Here is a 16,946-nt window from a genome sequence, read left to right as displayed (position 1 = left end):
CCACAACTCTGTCATTTCAGACATATACCACCGTGGCCATTAGGTAATTTAAAAGTACTTCAAGCTTCCAAAATCTATATGGCATCACAGTTTTATGCTGAACTGTAACATAAAAGGCCTTGAACTTGGAAAGTGGTAAGTCCCATACCCAAACAGTACTTCAAACCTGTGGGAATGTTTCAGGGGGCATGAGGACACAATGCTTGGTTTATTCATCAGCTGATAGCTAAGGGCCGATGATCTCACTCCTCAAGCATATATTCAGTGATTCCTCTTTATGGCATTATTTTAGACTGATTATGTATAATGACTGTCAAATATAAAATATATAATATTTGTTCATTGAAACTACAAGATTGGTCAGTAATTATAGAAAAAGTTTAAGTACTCCATCAGTTTGACATGTTGGATATGGAAGAAAAATAACTGCTGTATACATAAAAAAAAAAAAAAAAGGAGACTATTTTGGCTGGAAAATACTTTCTAGAAAGCACCCACCACCATGTCCCTTGGCTGTGGTTGTTCTTTGTGGCAATAATATAAATTTTTTGTCCTCTTGAGTTGCTGAATTTTTTTAAGACAACCTGTGCCCTCTTTCCCTGAAGAGCTTACATTCCCAAGACAGTTTCCTTAAAATCCAGTATTTAACTGAGAAACTGCAAAAAGAATCACATAAGCACCACCCTTTTTGGAACTTGCACACATGCCTTTTTTTTGTTTTGTTTTGTTTTTTCACTCAGAGGCAATTTGTGAGTCACATTTTATAATATTATGATAACAGAGACTACTTAAGTGGACAGATTGACAGATAAGAGAAAACAAAAATATTTTTTTCTTTGAGAAGACACCAGTCTGCACATGGACAATACCGAACGCCACTGCCAAGCAGAAACAAGTTTAGAGGTCAAAACCAAGTGCCAGTAGTGCTATCTTGAACAATAACCACTGTATCCAAAGAATGCTTCTGCTGATGCATTAATATTTCTTCTGTGATGAGGGAAAAATGCAGACTGAACCTCACAGGATTGCCAGATGTCCTGTAAAATTAAGATGTTATGTTCTAGTGGTCAAATCCAATGCCTTATGAAAAGCACATAGGGTAAGGCTTTTCCTGTATTTCTGCGGAAACAGTTGTTTTTCCAAACATGTAGAAATCAAGGCTATGGGGCATCCAGAAAAAGTGGTTATTATGCAGATAATTAACTGTACTTTCCATGCACAGTTAATCTATGTATGCACAGTTTAGTTCTCTGCCATTGTCCCAGATTTTAGCATCTAAACTCTGGCAATCCTAAAACACTGCCAAATTTCTACAGACAAAGAAAGAGTTTGTTTCAGCTCCAGATGTGATTGTGACTAAGGAGCTACTTCTGACCTCCCTCCTCTCTCCCACTGACCTTGGCAAAATACTTGTAAAATGGGACTATTTATATTCATGAGTTGCCCTCTCATAACTGGTTCATTACTGCATCATCAGTCTGTATAGAAGACGATTACTGGTGGTAAAAGATGCAAATTTGTCTTTTTTTATACTATTAACATGCAAATGCTTGAACCAAATTGCTACAGGCTGGTGGAAAAGGAAAAGAAGTTAAACTGCTGAGAAATCAGTATACTACATAGTGAGCAGATAAAAACTGTCATTCTGAACAGCATGTTTACATCAATATAGGCAGTGCAAAGCTGGGAGACCGTTTTTCACTCACAATTTAGAAAAACTTGGGTGCCACTGGAGTAAATGACAGAAGTTGCCTGCCACAGCAGTGGAGACAGCTCTCCAACTAAATATTCATTGGAATTCAGCAATCGTAACCTAAATCTTCAGAATATATGTAAAATGGTGAAATATTCCAAAGAAAAAACCAGCTCAAGAGACTTTTATCATCAGTTTAAAACTGTCAGTCAGCATGTGAAACTATTGGGTCAAATCAAGGGGATAGAAATTATGTTAACTGAACCTGTACTCAAACCAAAGACAAATGCTGAGATTCCTAATATTAATATTGTAATAAATTACATCAACCCATTTACCATTCTTACATGTGCTGTGCAAGCAGTAGCCCAAATTTCTTTGTAGTGTTGTAAAAAAAAGTGCGAAGTAAACTCTTGGAAGTTATGAATAAAGTAATAAAACCACTAGATTTATAATAATCTTTTGAAGCAATCTGATAAATCCAAAGCTCTCAACATATACGCCTCTTAACTCCAGGAAATGTGAATTACCTGGTTTCTCAACTGGTAGAAATAGGTTGATAATGCATGACTCAAGATATGAGAATTGCTGCAGTTTCACGTAGAGTTGAATCCACTCCAGTGAAGTGGGATATTTTTCTAACCATTAGGCCCTCTCAGACCCATCCATTAGGCAATTAGTGTGGTGTAAGCTGCTACTTTTCAGCTGCTCCATCTGAAACCTCTTGCTATTTTTAAAAAACAAAATACTTCAAGTTATCACCCCTCAGAGAAAATACACGGGAATGTATTACTACACAGGAAATAAAAGCAAATCCATTGGCAATTACTGCAGAACAGCCGATGTATCATAAACTAGCCAAGCCATAGTAACATACCCACCCACACGTCTAAATGGTTATGGGATAAAAGGTTAACTTAGACCATTTTAAGTAAGGAAACAATTCAGTATTTCTTTCTATTCCACGCATTTAGTGTGATCTCATATATTCTTTACCGTCAACCTTCCAAACTGTGAAGAGAATACAAATTAATTTTCTAATGAGTTTTCTATAATGTTATTAAAAAAAACCTTCTCCATCTTCTCCAAGACAGATGAAAGCATCATGATAAATATTTTAAAGATAGACCAAGACAGAAAGACAATTGAAATAGACTGGTTATCAGCATAATAACACTGTATCAGACAAAGATTCTTTGTCATTCAGCTATTACAACCACAAAATTATCCTTTCTCATCATACTTTCAACCCTGAAACAAAACAAGGCATAGCTCTTAAAAAGTCTTATCAACTATAGAATTTATTGCATATCTCTAATTATCTACACTGATTATTTTCTCTGAACACATCCAGCCTGTACCTGGAGAAAAGATAAATGATTGCTGGAAAAGGAAACACTTTATCATAATGACATACAATGAAAATGAATTGAGAGCTATTAGCATTGTAACATGCCAAGCAAAACTGCAAAGCATAAATGCAGGTTTCTTAAAAGCATCACAGTGCTTTACTGTACATAAAACTCCAATATTTGAATTGAAATATATAAAAATCTGCTATAAAGTAATGTATCATGTAATATACATATATATATTTGTAATAGAGTTGTATAGTATATAAGCAGCACGCACAGTGTTCTAGACGTGAAAGATACTGTGGTTAATGTTTTAGGATCACAGTACCACTGCCACATGCTGATGTGTTATAAACAAAAATTTCAATTCAGGACTGACAGAACTTGTTCTATTGCAGCAGAACAATTAATTAGCTGTCACATTCCTTTTTGGTGATGCATGTAAGTAGTTTGTCATCACTTATTCAAGTGAATGGAAAGCATTTTTCAAAATTCAGTGTAGAAAATGTATCTCTGAAATTCTCAGTCTCATAAGGTAGCTTCAAGTTTGATGCAATAATTATGTTTAGAAAATATCATGCTAATGTGCGTAGAAATAGAAAAAGAAGCAAACACACTTGTTGTCAATATATTAAGACGACTTGATTTTAAGGGATTTACGGATGGGTAAATGAGACAGAAATTTTGTCCGTCAACAAGGAATATAGCAAATGTGAGTTGCCACACTTGAAAGAGAATGAATCAGGCCCACAGAAAGAGCACGGTACTCTGCTTCTTTATTGTTCAGTGTATGGCCCCGTACTTGCTGAATGCAGTTCAAACCACTCAACAATTTTTTTTTTACTTCCTCTGGCTTTGGTATAGTGCTTACCATGATAACACCTGAATATTCACAAATATTCTTACAAAATTAGTTAGAAAATGCTTGTAAAATATTGGAGTACTTTACTGATTAGCAACTCAGATTAAAGAAAATAATTAAAAATAATCCTGCTAAATTTGGATGTCTAACTGAATGTTCAGTTTCTTTTGCCACTTACATAGATTTTAGGCATTCAAAGTACAGTTGGCAGTCTTTGGCTACAGAAAAGAGTGGTTACCATTACTGCAAATCAGATCCATAGTCTCAGGAAAAGGAAAAAAAAAAAAAAGAAAAAAACAAAAACACACATACGACTAGTAACCACTTGGGAAAAGTTAGATTTTAGTGACTCACCAAGGATCTCACACACACAAAGAAATTTCAGTGATAAAGTCAGAATAAAACTCAGTTCTCCAATGTAATGTTCAACTGCCTCAAGCCTAAGCCTCTCTCTCCTTTTTTTCTGACCTCTGACTCATTCTTTACACTTAGTTGGGAGCACGGAGAACTGGGAACTACAGTGAGAAAACAAAACAAAACAAAATCTCTTATTATTCACTGTGATGCACCACAAATTTCAGGATTTGGGGGCAAGGGGGAGACAGGACAGGTGTATGGGATTATATAGTTAGAACTTGCAAAATCACTTTTATTTCCAGAATTATTTAATTTTTTAATTCCTTCAGAAACACTGTCCATTTTAGCTTTTTTATTGCTACTGCCTAATTATTCGCAAGAAGGCAAACCAAAATTCCCAAATTCCATCATATGTCATCACACTGATGGAGTGACAAGCCACCAGAAGATCTGTCCCATTGGAGCAAGCAATGGTGGAAGTCAGGTTAGTATCTTTTATTCAGATTAATACTAGAAAGCACTAAGAGCCTTTCTCAGGTGCTTGCTTGCAGCAGAGAGAGAGATGGTGTCATTCAGTCTCCTGATTGCAATGTTCCTCAGCAGGCACAAACTTCTCTTTGTTCTCTACAAGATTTACAAGAATACAAGATTTACAGCCCTGCCCCTTCCAGCATTAATCCAGACCCATCCCTTACCTCCTTATTCCAGTTTAATTCTTCAGATATCTCCAGCTACGTTTACTTCTCAAGTTTCTCATCATAACCTCCTTGTCTAGCATGTCAATCTCATTACTCCAGACATAAAAATATCCCATTCTCATTCAAGTTCAAACCACCATTTGAACCTCCTCTCCTTCAGCCCCAACTTCTTCCCTTCTGCTTACCAAAACATTTTAACTTATTTTCTTCCCCACACCCACATCCAGTTCTTACTCCTACTGCAATCAAATCAAGCAAGACAAGGCAAGGGAGAGACAAAGCACAGAAGAAACGATCCTCCTGTTCAGTTCTGGGGCACAGCCCAAGCTCTGAACCAAAACTATAGGCCAAGTCCACTTCAGATAGGATCGTACACATTATGGTGGAATCTTCAGGTACTGTGCTATAAAGATAAAAGAAGTTTTATTGAGCATATGCAAAATAAAATTTTAGAAAATATAGCTGATCTGAGAGCAGATTTTCACAAAGATAGCAATGCACACATCCTTGCCATAAAGGCCACTTCTCTTCAATTTCCAGTCTTGTCCTACAACAGAGGAGTTTGAGATAACATTGGTCTTAAACCAATGAAAGAAAAAGGAAAGAAAGAATAAGGTAAAAGTTTAGTCTATGTGCCAAGTTAGTAGTTTTCATTTTGGAAAAGGGAGGCAAAGACAAGTTAATTATAATTTTGAAATCAATTTACTAATCTGTTTTGGCTAGACAGGCTTAACAAAAGTTTGACTTCACTTCAGAACCCTATATCTAACCTAACAACTGTTCTCCTATGTGCAGAGCTAAAAAATAAACCATACAAATTTCTACTCAAATACGTCTATATTCAGTCCAAGTTTTACATTTTCATGACCTATAGCATTATATAAAAAATGAGCTTTACGTACTTGTAATTTGAGTTCCTCAAGAGGGACTCCATGCCTTCATGCTAACAAAATACACCAAATAAAAGCAACTCCGGTATCAATACGTGCTGTCACACACACTAGCTGCCCCTGCCTTTGGCATTCCAATCAAATCAGATTCTTCAATTCCTCAAGCTCCTAATAACTGGTAATTCAGGTGAGAAAGTGGAAGGTGCACAAGCAGTATAAATATTCATTACCAATTTCTGAGAACTCTAACTGGAGGAAGGTAACTTTCATTTTTTCCCTAAAAATTCTTCATGGTTCGGGTTATGCAGAGATTGTAAACCGATGAAGATAAAAGAAAAAAACATGATGAAATATTGAGAGGGGGAACATTCGGCAAAATTAAACATTAGATCTAGAACTTGGATTTACAGAATAATATATTGTAAAAGTGTTAACGGAATTCTGTAGCAAATTTACAGTAACAGATAACTGCGTAGCCTACTTTTGAATTCAAATTTGTTCTGACGCAAAAGTTAGTTATCAATCATTAGGGATACAAGCCAAAAGATTCTTTATAATTATGTTAAAACAAGGTAGGTTTATATTGGGAATTTGGCTACTGTTATTTTCATTCATGTAAGTTCAAAAAAACATAATTAAGTTCATTAACATCAAAATCTCTGATTAAATGAAAAACAAAACAAAACAAAAAAACCCAAAACAAAATATTATGACTTTAAAACTGTTAATTTACCTGTGCTTTCTTCCCGTCTCTTCTGTATGAAATTGCAATCAAGGATACCCATTTAAATGACAAAAGAAGTAACAAACATTGTTCTACTGGTTTAAACAAGAATATAAACTCGCTACACTGGATCAGACCACAAACCTCACTATCCTAGTATCCTGTCTTTGACAAGTCAACAGAAGATTCCCACAGAGAAATAAAAATTCTCTTCTCCTGAACCTTCCCAGTATCCAGCAATCTGCAGCTCAAGTGCTTCCTCAAAGTGGCACTGTATTTAATAGCTCACAATTAATTTTCTTCCTTAAACTTCTGGCCTCTACAATGTCTTATTGAAAGAAGTTTCATAGCTTAAAATACACACCATCTCAAGCAGGCTCAAACATCTGATACCCCTAGCCTCTTCTGGCTTTCTCTGCCATTCATGATTTCACAGACCGCTGTCACATCCTCCCTATAGCTATCTTTTTCCACGCTGCAGTCACAGCCCATTGTATTGAGTATGGCTGGGATGGAGTTAACTTTCCCCATAGCAGCCCTCATAGTGCCTTGTATGAAAGGGTTCCAATAGCTTTGATTAGCCCTGTTACCTCTTTCTCTTCCGTTTTCCAATATTGCCTTTTAGAAATCCAAGCAGACTGTATCAGATGGATCTTTATTAATCTACAAACTTGCTGGTTCCTTCAAAAAATTCTCATAAGTTTGATGCAAGACTCACTAACAAAAGCAGTGTTGACTCTTCCCCAAAATATCACCTTTCTCTGAAATGAGTAATGTTAATGTTTGTTATGATTTCTACCAATTTGCCTCTTACGAAAATCATTATTATTGGCCAACAGTTCTTTAGAGCCCTCCTGGGAACTTTCATAAAGTGGCATGAAATCGGCCAACTTGCAGTCAGCTGGGACCTAATCAATTTTAAGTAAAAAGATGCCCATTACATTCAGCAATTTAGTTGTTTCATCCTCAAGTTTCTCAAGAACCTCGGGCATGCATTATCTGGTCCTGACATTTTGCTGTTTTTCCTTTAACAAATTTCTTTTACAATGCTTAAATTTGACTTAAACCCTCTAAAACATTGCCTGTAAACTTCCAGCATAGGAATTTTATCCAGGTTCTCCCACAGCAAACATTATCAAAAAGAATCTTTTCTTTTCCTGCTATGGCCTCATCTTATATGGATGCTCCTTCTATTTTGAGAACCTACCAGTCCTACAGGCATTCTGGGAGGCTTCAAGCTTCTAATGCATTTGTACAAATACTAATAATAATTTTTTATCTTTTCTACAAGTTGCTCTTCAGATTATTTTTGATCTGCCTCAGACTACTACATTTAACCTGTCTTTTCTGGATACAAGCTCAATTTTTTTCAAGAATGCTTACTTTTTCCTATGAGCCTTTTTTACCATCCTTTTAATCATGGCATCTTTCTTTTTACCTTTATATCTTGTTTTGACAAATGGCATGCATTTGTCTCAAGTTTCCAGTATGCCATCTTTCAATAGTCTCTATGCCACCTGCAGGGATTCTACATTATTTACTTTCCCCTTTTATTTTAACAATTTTTCTGAGCACAAGTGTAACATCTTTTGGTTTCCACTGCTCCAACATGAATTCTGAATGATCGCTGACATTGCAATCATCATTACAGAGATTCTCTCCAATTGCTATTTTGAAGCAGATCCTAAATATTCCTCAGGAAGAAGTTAACAGTTGCTTTTCCTTTTCTGGTTTCTCTGACTGGCTGTTTCAATAAACAATCATTGATGGTATCTAAAGATTTAATCTGAGCACCCCATCCTCATGCAAAATCTAAAAAATCTACATAAAGATATATATCATTAATGTAGTTTTAAAATTCTTAAGGTGCCACAAAACACAAGATCGCTGAAGGGAGAAAAAAAGTCTTGTTGAAACATTTAAAAAAATTCTTAGCTATTTATCTGATTTCTTGGCTGACAGCAGAGGAATGGACAAGTGCCTGCAAGAGTTTCCGTAATTATTCATATGTATACTCACTTGAAGATGTATTCACATTATCAGCACAAAAAATTTATTGTTTTAACTCACATAAGCCATCTACTTCAATATTCGGTAATAACTCTTGACAGTATTGACACTGCACAGTACAGCTTCGTGAAGAGATACTCATTCTACCTTCCAAGATTTTTTTTTTACTGTCATGATATGTAACTCATTTTTTATTTAGCAGTTAAAATTAATATAGATATTAACTCCAACTCTCTCAATATCCAACAATTTACAGTTCTCTGGATTCTTTAGACTTGTGAGATTTTCACTAATCTTAATTAAACACATAGATGACAACTTGTGAAAAACAGCAATATTGTTCTTTCTTTTGCTCAGACTGGTTTGTAAGATAGTTTTTGCAAACTTTTCTATTGTGTTATTTCTACCCATAATACCACTATTCATTTCTGACTTTCTTGATAAAACCTGGTGGTAAGGGACTACTCAATTTTTAAAGTCCTATAGCATAAATCCAGTATACTGCTGATGCCATAAGGAATTCTTGTAGACCTCAGAAGCACATTTTTCTGTTACAGAATGTTTAGTAATGATTTCTTAGTGGTCCAGTCCATCAAACAGCTGCTTCAACCCTCATAATAGTTAATGAAGCTATCAACAAGCTTCAAAATCAAAGTCTCAAAAGAGACTGTAGCACCTCAATCTAATGGAGGAGAGTGACATCTAGCAGGGCCTTACCAGATGCTAACCTGTTTAAGCACTGAAATCGCAGCTTGCTATGTGATCCAGCACCTTTCCTACTCCAGGGTTCCTCTGCTGCATGGTTCTTCACTCACAAAAAAACCCCAAGATTCACTAATTAATTGGGTAAACATGCATCAAATATTTCTTCAGGAACAGGTCTACAGAGGGATTTCAGAATTATTTCTTTAGCTCAGGTACTAGCAGTTAAACTAAAGATCAGTGGGTTCAAAATCTACCTGTAATCTGTTTATGAAAGACAACAAAATTTGATATGATTCATAAACTAGGAATTTTAAAACAGATTTTGTGCTTACAGAGTAAAACAGTTTAAAAATGTTAATGTGAATCATGTATGTAGTTTATTCATTATATATTACATATTTTGCTGATGTAATCTAATGAAGGACAAGAATCGTATGGTATCACTTCTTTCCCCAGTTTGAGGTGCAAATTTGATAACTCTCCCATACAGAACATACTTCTTTAAAGGAAGATACAGACTTATGCTTTTAAGCAAAATATACTTCAAAGCTCATTCTATCATGAATTACTTCAGCAGCATTAAACAGCAGCATCGAAAATCAACAAAGGTTTCATACCAGTGTGGGGACAAGAAACTAAATTTAAAAAAATCAGCAAGAGGTTTTAATTTTTGAAGAGTTCGGTCACCGACATTAAAGGCAACTAATGCTGCATTCAGAGAGCATTGCAACATATCATTAAAGCATACGAACATTTTCCTCCAAAATTCACAAGATTTAACCAAAATGCTAAGTTAAACATCAGTGCAACTTAAGATTTATATCATATTAGCAGAATTTTTCAGGTTCCAATGATATTTAAAGGCATAAAATTATTTGAACACACAGTTACTATGACTGCTGTGCTATACAGTGAGAACATGTTACAGGCATCTAAAACGCACATTTCGGAAAAACTAAACATTTAATCTGCTCCCACCACCTTTTGAAACGTAGATTTAATATATGCTGATAAGTTTACATTAACACAGTAAGCTAACAGACTCTTTGAGGTACTGGTTAAAGTAATGAGGATGTGTCTATTTTTTTGCAAGTTTAAATCCCAAGAAAAGAAAGATGGGACGTATAAAGCTGTATGGCCTATTTCCACAATGACAGAAGACTTAAGAGTAGTAGTCAAAGGTATGAGATGTTTCTAGTTCATTCATACAAGCTAGCAAGGAGTATGTTAGAAAACTCCTAGAGACCTACAAGCTAAAAAACTTAGGCAGTACTAGCTCAGTAGCCACAGTGGCTGGAGTTCAACACTGACTCAGTACTTAAATATTTGCTCAGCTCCTTTCCCAGGATTCACAGCCTGAGAAGAATTATGTGCTACTGCAAACATGCCCTCAGCAGTACCTGAACTAGTTAGCTATGTCTACACAAAATTTCACACCAACAGGTACATAGTCTTCTTGGATAATTCCATTTGAAAGGAACCTCAAGAGGTCATAGAGTCATAATATGTCAATAGTAGATGTTTTCTATGAAAGAATAAATGTTATCCTGTATCCCCATCTTACCTTTGTATCAAAAGGAGTAGTTGCCAATTTCACTTCCTTTGCTGTGATAATTTCCATTTCAAGCCTCATTTCTGCTAGGGTTAGAACTCCAAATATTAATAACAAGTTAAGCTTTTACATCAGAGATGGAATTCCCCCTGCACTGCTGTAACCCAAAGTGGGATGGTAACTCTTAGCCATCCCAAGTAGTTTGGAGAGCACTGCTGTACAACATGTAAGAGAACCAATTATTTGGCCAAAAAGAACGGTCAGTTGCTGAAATTAGGCAATGAAGCAAAACTATCAAGAGCAGAAAGAGAATAACTAATATTTCACAAAATATGCTATGAATCCACTCTAGGAACAATACATTTAAATGGTTGCCTCCAAAAAAGAACAACTCAGAAGGAAATCACAAAATAAAGCTTATGTGTCCAAATCGCCTCCAAAGACTACATTAGGCATTACCATATTTGAGTTGAAACTAATTCTTTCAGGCATCATGCCTAGTTTATGTACAAACCTTTCCTTTTTTTGGCAGCCATATGTGAACCATCCCTCATAGAAGTGTTTATTCTGGGTTACAGAGACAAAAAGCATCTTCACCGTGTATGTACAAATATATTTGATTTGTAACTTTATAAATGCACCTTATCAGCCAACTTTCCTATTAATTGGCGTATAACACATGCTAACCAAAATCAAGCTATATCTGTTGAAGTCTCCTAGCCTTTCAGGATATTTCTGAAGACACTAGCTTTATACTTGTTTAACTTTATATCTGGAATAAAAGCAAAAGTCAAATGAAAAGTAGGAAGAAGAAATTTACAGGATCAAAGTTAGATCAAATTTATATTTTCATAATCTTTGTATAAACAATGAGCAAAACAACAAAACCTTACTGTTAGCCAATTACCAGTGAAGGATTATTCCATTTCCAGCATCTCATACTAACATCACACAACTTCCCAATTTATTCCATTTCCTTAATAAAACTTAATTTTCCTATATAAATGAGCAAAAGAGTTCTGAAAAGTTCTGTTGACTCTACACTGTGTTTCAGAATTTTAAAATTGTGGTTGCCAGTTTAAGATGTATCGAAAACCTATGAAAAAAGCCTAGATGATAAAATAATGCAGCTTTAATATACTATGATACTGCACTGAAAATGTAACTTTTTGAAAAGTAACATTGGACTGCTAAAAATAATCCAGCAAATAACTTATCAAAAAGTTATAAAGAACCAGCATGGGTATTTCTTGCAAGTCTAGAAAGAAATGATTCTCAGGTTGTCTGTTATAAATTTACAGAGAGAAGATTTTGGATCAGAGCCCAGTTACAGTTTCACAAACTAATAGAACGTACAGGATGGTAACTAAGAAACCTGAGACAAGAATGGTTGCTATAGGTTGTACTGCAATTAGGAAATGTAATAAAAGTCTCTTGCTTTGTCTCAATTTAAAATAATTATGGTTAACCCACAGGTGTTCTTGAAAATTTCATTTTAATATTTTATACCCTTAAATCAAGGAGAGATTATAGTAACTGTTTAACAAATTAAACAGATTCATTTTTTAAAAAATCATTACAGAAATCCAAGGTATTTTGTATCACATCCCAGAGCAACAGCTTTTAAAATAGGATTGTTGTAAGATCATAAGTCATAAACAATGAGTTACTTTTTTAAAACAGTAAAATTAATAATAATTAAATAATTTAACACATGACCTAACAAGGAAAGAGTGACCTTTTCTCTGTCTATAAAACTGTATTTTGGGATCTCTGCTGCGGCTGCCTTTTGAAGTCAGTGACACTGAAAGGATATTTTTTTAAAATTTATCAAAAACATACAAAGTTTGCTCTCTGTGAGCAAGAGCAGAACCTGCAGAACAAGTACTTGTAAAAACCCAAACCATATGTCCAAGATGCAGCCATTTCTCTGTAAGTATGCAAAGACAGTTGTAGTAATTCCAACTGATCTCACACAACACAGAATCAACAGCTTTCCCCTGCAAAAGGAAATTAATATAATAGCATGGTATCAGTTCCCAGGGAGCAGATTTTTCTGCTGTTCATTTGTCTCCAGGTGCTTTGCACAAGAACATCTGCTATCATTGGGCAGAACTTTGAGTGGCATCATCCTGAAACAAAAAATCCTAATGGCAGACAGTTATCAACCTCCAGGAAACAGCAAAATTATATATTACTGCAATATATTCAGTCTAAGAATATACAAAGTCATGAACTTTAACACATCAAGCTGGTCTCTAAAATCACCTTAAAATAATTTTTAAACAAATTATTGTCACTGCTAGCTGTCATGTATATTGCTACACCGAACTCGTGATTGTTGCAAATTCTGCCCAAGGAACGGGTCAGTAGAAAGTTAAACTCAATAGACTACTTTTTTACAGCACAAGAACCAGAAGCCATTAGAAAGAGCTAGGACAAGCCAGGTCCAAAACAGAAAGAGGCATTTCTCCACCAGCAGGTAGTAAGTAACTTGCCTTATCAAAGGAAGTTGTGGACGCAAGAAGTTTAAATAAGTTCAAGGTGAAACGGGGCAAAGGAGGAAGTGCCTGTAAGTTGAAGGTGAGACTGAACAGGCACTTGTAACTAAATGGCTAAATCACATTAGGAAGTCCCCTGAGCTGAAAACAGGTGGAAGTTGGGAGAGTGTAGGAAGGTGGTATGGGGAAAAAAAATAAAAGAGTATCATATGTTATCATATTTTTATCCTTCCATCGGCCTCTGATTATGGCTACTTTCTTTCCCCCCCATGATCTTTAATGCATTTTATGGCACATTAGCCCTTGTAATGGATGGGAAGATGATAAGCAGCAATTTACTATTACTGTTTTTATTGATTTTTCCCTTGGTGTGCTGCTTCTGGAGACACTGCAATACCAGGCAGATGCATAGGATAGATAGAAATAGTTGCAACCCATCTTTTGGTCCCAAAAATCTCTTTAAGATGACATCTTCAAGTCAAGGATGTAAAAGATATTTAACTGATAAGAACGGATATTAAACTTGACCTTAGACAAAGATCAGAGATTAGAGACAGAATAATAAGCTAAATGAACTCTTAATCTGAGCCATTTTTATGCTTTTGTACTCATGAAACACACAAGTAACTTCACCATTCGTTTAAGAACAGTTTACTGAATTAAATGTCATTTCCTAACTCTACCTTTGCTATTGAAAGCTGGAGAAAAGATTCTTATATATATTTCTTATATATAAGAAAATATCGTTAAAGGGAATGAAAATTCAATAAAGACCTAGAATAAGATGCAGTAAGGGCAAATGAGTAATAGCAGCTGCAGCTACTTAACTTTTATTCACCTGAATTAAACCCCACTATGTTCTTCTGAACAATGAAAGTTTACAAGACATGCTTACAGATGACACCAAACTGGGGGAACCAGACAGTACATGCAGTGACAGGGCTGCCATCCACAGGGACCTGGACAAGCTGGAGGAATGAGTGAACAGGAGTCTTATGAAATTCAACAGCAACATACACGAAGCCCTGCACCTGGATAGGAAGTCCCCTGCAACAATACAGGCTGAGAGCTGCTCTTCTGAAAAGAATGAAGGGCTGAACGTGAGCCTGCAGTGTGCCCTGGCAGCAAAGGGGCCAACAGTATCCTGGTCTATATTCACAGGAGCACAGCCATTAGACCAAGGGAAATGATTGCCCTCTCTGTTCAGCTCTTGTGAGACCATACCTAGAACAGTACATCCAGTTTTGGGCTCCCCAATACAAGACAGACATCGATAAAATGGAGCAAGTTCAGCAGAGGACCACCAAGATGACTACAGGACTGGAGAACCTACTCTGTGAGGAGAGGGTGGGGGAGCTGGGCTCATCCAGTCTGGTGAAGTGATGGCTTTTGGGGGGGACCTAACAGCAGCCTGCCAGTGTCTAATAGGAGGCCATCAAGACAACAAAGCCAGGCTGTACCCAGCGGTGCACAGTGGGAAGATGAGAGGCAACGTTGAAACAAGAGAAGTTCAGACTAGACATAAGGAAAAAATTTCTCACTATGAGGACACACAAGCATTGGGACAAGGTGAAGCAGAGTGCCCAGAGAGGCTGTGCAATCTCCATCCTTGAAGGTTTTCAAGGCCAGACTGGATAGCACAACATAACAGTACAGGAAACGTAAAAAGATTGATGTGGACTTCAAGACCAGTAAGACCATCGCAACAGCCACATTCAAAGAGGACCTTATTTAGCTTGACCTTTTCACCTTTATGCTTGCTAATGTTCTCCTATGTCCCACAGGCATTTTCTTTAATTTTAATCTAATTTAAGTTAATTTGGAGCAATTATTCTCAGCTTTTCTTTAGTTCTGAAAGTTGCTGCTTTTATTCTTCAACCTGAAAAAGAGATTCTATGTTTGTTATTTTTCTTCCTGCCTTATTAAACCATCCAGTACTACTACTTCCTATAAACTTTTTAGCTTCAATCTTTGGCCTACCATGACTGCAGTCCCACCACTATTTCCTTTATTTTCATAAAAAGATTTTTATACAAAGAGTTTTTGCTACAGGTAATTTTTATTCAGTGTGGGTGTGCTGCAAGTATAATCAAGGACAAAAAAATTCACAAAGATCATTAAGCCAGCTCCACTCCAACTCTGTTTGACACAAAGCCATGCAGTAAAATATTCCAAGAGTATCATTCCAGTTTTTCCAAATGTATAGACTCTGGCCAAAAATCCCTAAGTAAATATGTTTCGCTTGAACTGGAAATTGTATGCCTGCTTTCATTTCTAATAGCCCTATTTCTAACCTTGAGATCAGGTATGTGAAAGCTTTACACTACGACACATACTCCTTTTAAATTCTCATTCTAACCATGCTATAGAAAAGAAGAAAAAAGGCTACCCCTTTTAAGCAATAGCAAAGACAATATATACCCCTCCTTATCGTCTCCTGCAAACTAAATACTGTGGCATATGCAACAGAAGATACAACTGCTAATCAAAATAAAATACAGAAAAAATGAAGTATGACGTTGCAAACAGTATGTATGCTTATTTAAAGCAGCAATCTCTTTGGCCTAATCTAGTTACATACTTTCGTCTTTTCTAAGAGTCTGCCCACAGCAGATAAACACACAAACCTTCTTGTGCTGCACCAACTGACGTCAGCAGTCGCTTAGAAACAGCGTTTGGTGCAAAAGTGGTAGTACCGAAACTATGTTTACAATTGAAAAAGAATGACAGTATGCAGGGCTCACCATAGCTTCAGGAGAAGAGATACAAATTTATAAATAAAAACTACAGAAGATCTTTTCCAAATCTTCATGGCATTTTCAAAGAATGTTTATCTGCTTAAACATCTTGCAGTGAATACCAAGAGCAATAGATTTATTTTTCTGTATTTTAAATGGTATAATTTCCACCCCCCCCCCCCCCCCCAAAAAAAAAAAAAAAAGTAGTCATCAGTTTTGGAATGCAAGCTTTGAGCTTCTTTCACTTTTGTTTAATCTGTAAACAAAAACTCAAATCCAGTAACAACTTCATTGAGTAACTGTTTACAGGAACAAAGCCCTGTTGTTCCCACAGCAGGAAAACAAAACATCTCACAAAACAACCTGCACCAGCAGAAATAACCATCCCATCACTATTTTCTAAATAGTCAAATGTTTAGGAAGTCTAGCATTTAAGGAACTTAGAAGTGCTCTACTTTAAATAACTCAATACAAAAATTATTCTGAAGACCCTCAAGAATAAACAACATAAAACTACACAGCTGCAAAGCTGTTTGTGACAGCTTCCCGAGTAAACTTAATTTTACAGTTACAGAATTTTAATTTAGAAAGAATGTGTGAAAACTGTATGTACAGGTTTATTTATTGGTCCAGAGAAATTGACAAATAAAGCCCAAATTTCGAGTAGCCTGATACTTTCTATTCTATAACAACATATTATAAAGTTTCTAACCACTTGTTACACTTTTGGAAAACTACTGAAGAGAAGAAAAAAAAATTATACAGTTTGCACAAATTCAAAAATGTTATTTAAAGTTAAGTGCTAGATTTATGTATTGCACCTCTAGTAGGCATTCTCCAGCTTCAGGCTATGCAAATTAT

The 16,946-nt window shown here is 35.8% G+C and overlaps 1 protein-coding gene and 1 non-coding gene across 3 annotated transcripts in view; both read right to left on the bottom strand.

The window, feature by feature from the left end:
* The window catches only part of PDE3B (phosphodiesterase 3B), a 95,335-nt gene that overhangs the window by 48,037 nt on the left and 30,352 nt on the right, over positions 1-16,946 (bottom strand). The gene's annotated exons all lie outside the window — the stretch shown is intronic.
* On the bottom strand, positions 13,713-13,900 carry LOC148057077 (U2 spliceosomal RNA). The gene has a single exon (XR_015702090.1). It is a non-coding gene; the product is annotated as a U2 spliceosomal RNA (small nuclear RNA).

Source organism: Nipponia nippon, unplaced genomic scaffold, assembly GCF_047370975.1.
Source record: "Nipponia nippon isolate SJK-2023a ecotype South Korea unplaced genomic scaffold, ASM4737097v1 scaffold_10, whole genome shotgun sequence".
In the NCBI taxonomy this organism is placed as follows: Eukaryota; Metazoa; Chordata; class Aves; order Pelecaniformes; family Threskiornithidae; genus Nipponia; species Nipponia nippon.
The sequence above is the reverse complement of the archived record's forward strand: the minus strand, read 5'-3'. Positions and strand labels throughout refer to the sequence as shown.